Consider the following 5,214-nt stretch of genomic DNA (forward strand, 5'->3'; position numbering starts at 1 on the left):
TTTGGAAGGAATAAGGATTATAATTTGTCTTAAAAAAAATACTCAGCAATTTCACATCCCATAGACTTTCTTTTTTTTTTTTAGTGAAAGATAGGGGGTTCGTGACCCCAAATAGAGAAAAAGCAAACTAAACAAAAAGAAAATTAGGAAACATTCCTAATTCTAAAGGAACCATAACTATCAAAAGACAAGACAAGATAAGAGATATGTTGGGGGAAAGAATATCAAATAAATGAAGACCCAAGGGTATATCCTGTCCATTCTTTGCAAGTTGATCAGCGATCGAATTAGCTTCCCTCAAGGTGTGATGCCAAAGGATCTACGGAATGCGATTAGCAAGAAGTTTGATATCTTCCACAAGGGGGTTACAAGGGTAAAGAGGAGGGCATCCTTCAAAGATGAATTTAATAGCTATGGTTGAGTCAGATTCCATAATGAAATGGTTATACTTCTTTGCTGATGTAATTTGCAAGCCTCTAATTATTGTTCAGAGCTCCGCATGCATGATGGAGCAGCTGTCTAGATTACAAGAAAAGCCATTGATGAATCTTCCCAAGTTGTCTCAGAAAACGCCACCACAAGCTGCATTTATTTTTTGCACAAAAAAAGAGCCATCAACGTTTACTTTATCCAATGGTTCGGAGGGGGTAACCTGCAAATTAGGGTATCATAGGAAGATTGGTACGTATTCTTTGGAATAATCCTCAAGTCCAATAGTTTTGTAATCTCTATAACCCGCATTTTGATTGACTCCACAACTGCCAGGGGAGAGGTACCAACTCCTTCAAAGAACAGTTTGTTACGTTGGTACCATAAGGAGGATATAGTCACTCCAAACATAGTGTTCCAATCATTTGGTGAGAGATTTTGCAAAAGCCACTCCTGGATATTCAGGTTAAATAAGTCTTGAACCTTCTGGTTGGCTTGTAAGAGATTCTAAATGGTGGTTGCAAAAGAACAATTACGGAGAACATGCAGAGCATCTTCAGTAACAAAGTTACATTGATGACATCTTGCATCAACAGTTAAGTGTCTTCTTTTCCATTCCACATTCGTCAGAATAGCTTCATGAGCAACCAGCCAAATAAAGGATCGAATTCTTTCAAGGCAATTCCACTTCCAAGCAAGCTTGAAAAGATGATATGCAACTCCTATGTTATTTTAGAGCGAAGAATAGGCTGATTTCAGATTGAAAGTGCCATCTGATGAAGCTACCCAAGAAATCTGGTCTTGACCATTCCTCGAGGATGGTGGAAAAATGGTTAGGATTCTGTTCACCACTGGATCCAGAAGCCATCTTTGAAGTTCATCGACATCCCACTCACCTGAAACCAAAAGAAAATCTATTAATGCATCATTTGAATGATAAGACTGACTTACTTGTGCAACATAATTGTTAAGAGGACCGAGACTTGGCACCTATTGGTGGTTCTAAAAGTTTATATTGTTCCCATCACCAATGTTCCAGATAGAATTCGTTTGAACATCAGACCAAGAAGCACACACTCCTTTTCAGAGATTTGATTGCTTATTCTTTCTTTCCACTCTTGGGAGAATGTCACTTCCACAATTATATTTTGATCGGAGGACTTTGACCCAAAGAGCATCTCTTTTTTCTATAAGGCTCCAACCAATTTTTATCATGAAGGCATGGTTAAGCTCCTTGGCATGTTGGATACCAAGCCTACCATTAGTTTTAGGTTAACTAATAATCTTTCAGTTAAGGAGATGAACTTTTCATGATTGATCCATTTCTTCCCAAAGAAAGCTCCTGCATTTACAGTCAATAAGGTTACAAGTAAATACAGAAAGAAAAGAAGTTTGCATAGTATAAGTAGGAATAGAGAAAATGATAGATTTCACTAGAGTTGTTCTACCTGCAAAAGATAGAGTGGAAGCTTTCCATCCATTTAGCTTAGAGTTGAGTTTGCCAATAATCTCATTGTATGTGTTGCGGTTGGTTCTTGTGTGAAGAAGGGGGATTCCGAGATATTTTCCAAGATCATCCGTTCTTGTGAAATGGAGTGCTTCACTAATCTCCTATCTGACATTGTTGCCCACATTATTGGAAAGAAAACTTCAAGTCTTATCATTATTTACTTTCTGCTCGAAACTTTTGCAAAATTCTTCAAGGATCTTGTTGATAATCTTTGCTTGGTCCATGCTAGTTTCGGCAAAGAGAATGAGGTCATCTGCGAAGTAAAGGTGGGATAGATCGGGGCCATCCTGATTAAGCTATATGGGCTTCCAAAAGTGGTTTTCCACGGCTGCGCTGATAAACTGGGTGAGACGTTCCATACAAAGAACAAAAATATAAGGCGATAGGGGGTCTCCTTGTCGGATACCTCTGGAAGGAAGAAATTCATCCAAGGTTTCACCATTCTATAAGACCCGCATCCTGGCTGTAAAAATTCACGTACAGATCAAATTAATAAAGTGAGCAGGGAGTCTGATGTCAACCAGAATGTCTTTTATAAAACTCCATTTGAGTCTGTCGTAACCTTTTTCCAAGTCGATTTTTATAGCCATCCAACCTTTGTTTCCTTTCTTTGTCCTCATGGAATGAATAACTTCTTGAGTGATGGTAATGTTGTCAGAACTTTGTCTTCTAGGAACAAAGCTACATTGGGTGGGTTTAACAAGCTTTTCCATAACCATTCTCAATCGGTTAGCAAGGATCTTGGTGACCACTTTGAATGAAATGTTGCATAAGCTTATAGTTCTCATGCGTTTTAGGCTTGAGACTAGCTCCACCTTTGAAATTAAAGTAATAAACATTTTACTGACCTCGCTGATTCTCCAAGGTTCAAGAAAAATAGCTTTCACCAGATTACATAGGTCAGAACCGAATTTATCCCATTGATTATGATAAAAAAAATGGCATGTATACCATCTCTACCTGGTGCTTTCAGACCACCAATACTAAAAACAGAATTTTTAATTTCCAAGATAGATACATTATTCTCAATATTGATCAGCTCATCATGAAAAAGAGTAGGAAAGTTACCATGGAGAATATACGGGCAGTCAGGAAGGTCATCCTTGTATAACTCAAAATAGAAAGTTGTCACCATATTTTCAAGAGCATCATCATCCGAGATCCGATTCTCATCACTATCTTAAAGAGAAGTCACCTTGTTTCTCCATCTTCTAGCCATAGTGATACCGTAGAAGTACTTAGTATTTCTGTCACCCAAATTAATCCATTTGTACAGAGAATTCTGTAACCATAACATCTCTTCTTGAATAAGTATCTCCTCATACTCCCCTTAGAGATCTTTTTGGAGTTTCTCCAAGAAGATATTATTTCCAATAGGATTTTATGTTAGTTGTAATCCCTTGCAATCTTCTTATGATTTTGTTTTGTTTTTTTTTAAGATATTACCAAACACCCTATAATTCCAGTCCTTCAAAGCATTTTGAAAAATAACCATACCCATATTCCAAGACCCCTGCATAATCTAATTATTATTGACAAGGTTTCCAAAACCAGGATGAGTGAGCCACGCGGCAGTGAATCTGAATGGTCTCTTTTTTCTGTTAGTCGGCATCGAAGACGAGAACTGAAGGCACAGGGGAGAATGGTCAGACTTGAACATGGGAAAGTGCATTATCCTAGCTTCTGGGAAGGTAATATTCCAGTCCAAATTACCCAAACCCCTATCAAGTCGTTCCATCAAATTACCTCTTCTCCAGGTAAAGGGCCAACCAGAGTAGCCGAGGTCCATTAATCCGTAATCGAAAATGCAAGTTTGAAAATCCTCGCACGCACCTCTATCATTATTTTCGGTACCTCCCCTGCATTCATACTTGTGGAGCAGAGCATTGAAGTCACCCAAGGAACACCAAGGCAGAAAAAGTATTTAAACTAATGGCTCTGAGACTTTTCCAGAGAATTTTTCCATTAGCCCTCTGGGGACTTCCATAGCAAGCTGTTAATAGCCAGGGAATTAAAATACCATTAGTAATCATCATATAAACAAGCTGATGATTATGAAAAATAATGCCCACCTTCCAAATTCCAGGATCCTAAAGGCACCATATACTGCCTGAGTAGCCTCTTGCCTCCTCGATAAAACTAGCGTCAAAATCCAAATTTTTTCAAATAGCCCTACCTCTGTCTCTACTGATGTAGGTTTCCAGTAAGATGAAAAAGCTAACATGTTATTCTATTTTCGTATCCTTAATCAAAGAAATAAATATTTGACCTCCAAGACCCACGCAGTTCCAAATTATCAGATTTATTAGACACGACGATGAGATATGTTAGGTCACCAGACCCAAGATTAAGCATGGGCATTAGTTCCCTTCCCCAAAGTATGTACCTTAGTTGGGGCTAGAACCCCTTTTTGCTTTAGATCCTTGCCAGCCACCAAATTTTCCTTTTTTTCATCAGGTGGTTTGCTGGGAATTGGCACGATATCACTTGTCAGAGGCATAGGGTTGCTGGTAATAGGGGATTTCTGATTAAGAAAGCTATTATTGATAATATGGTTTTCAAGAACATAACCAGCCATTATCATTGCTTCAAAAGCATCGCGTTCCTGCTGCTGTATCTTCCTCATATTTTCAAGCATTTCCCACTCCTACCAGAAGAGTTTGGATCTTTTTGATGGGTCTTATTTCCTAGTTTCGAATTAATGAAATCGTCTTTGGAGGAAGTGCTTTTTCTTCTGCCTTCTTAGTTGGCTTCATGATCTTTTCTTTGATAATGGGCCCAAATTTTGCATTAGTAGGCCTTTTTATTTTGGAAATTTTTTCCAACTCCAGGTTTAATAGTTTTTTTCACACTTTGATTTGATGGCCCAGGTTTCTTAATAGGCTCACTCCTCATAGGGTTAATATTCATGCATACGTTGTGGTGGGGCTCCTCATGCATATTTATGTTAGATGTAGTATCTAGTGTTTCCTCAAATAGGATATTATATCTTGATCTACTTTCCATATTTTTCTCAAGATTAATACGAAAACCTTCCTTGTTAATGTTTGAATCTTTCCTAAACTAGGATTCTTTAGACGTTACAATGCTTTTCTCCTATCACTTCCTTAGCTACTTCCTCACCATCATCCAAAGCCCGAAATTAGGGCCTCTTGAATAGTCATCAACTTTCGTTGAGAGTCTTGATCTGTCTCCATATTTGATTAGGGATCCAAACTATCCATATTGGGAGCTTGATTGCCTTGATTTTCATGGTTACCATTCTCCGTGACCTT

General features: G+C 38.2%; 1 long non-coding RNA gene across 1 annotated transcript; it reads right to left on the reverse strand.

The window, feature by feature from the left end:
* LOC112720447 (uncharacterized) lies at positions 1-4,639 on the reverse strand. The gene is made up of 4 exons (XR_011867352.1): positions 4,326-4,639; positions 1,878-3,932; positions 1,420-1,771; positions 1-1,325 (listed from the first exon to the last, which is right to left on the reverse strand). It is a non-coding gene; the product is annotated as an uncharacterized lncRNA (long non-coding RNA).
* Between the last annotated feature and the right edge of the window lie 575 nt (positions 4,640-5,214).

Source organism: Arachis hypogaea, chromosome 11 (assembly GCF_003086295.3).
Source record: "Arachis hypogaea cultivar Tifrunner chromosome 11, arahy.Tifrunner.gnm2.J5K5, whole genome shotgun sequence".
NCBI lineage: Eukaryota > Viridiplantae > Streptophyta > Magnoliopsida > Fabales > Fabaceae > Arachis > Arachis hypogaea.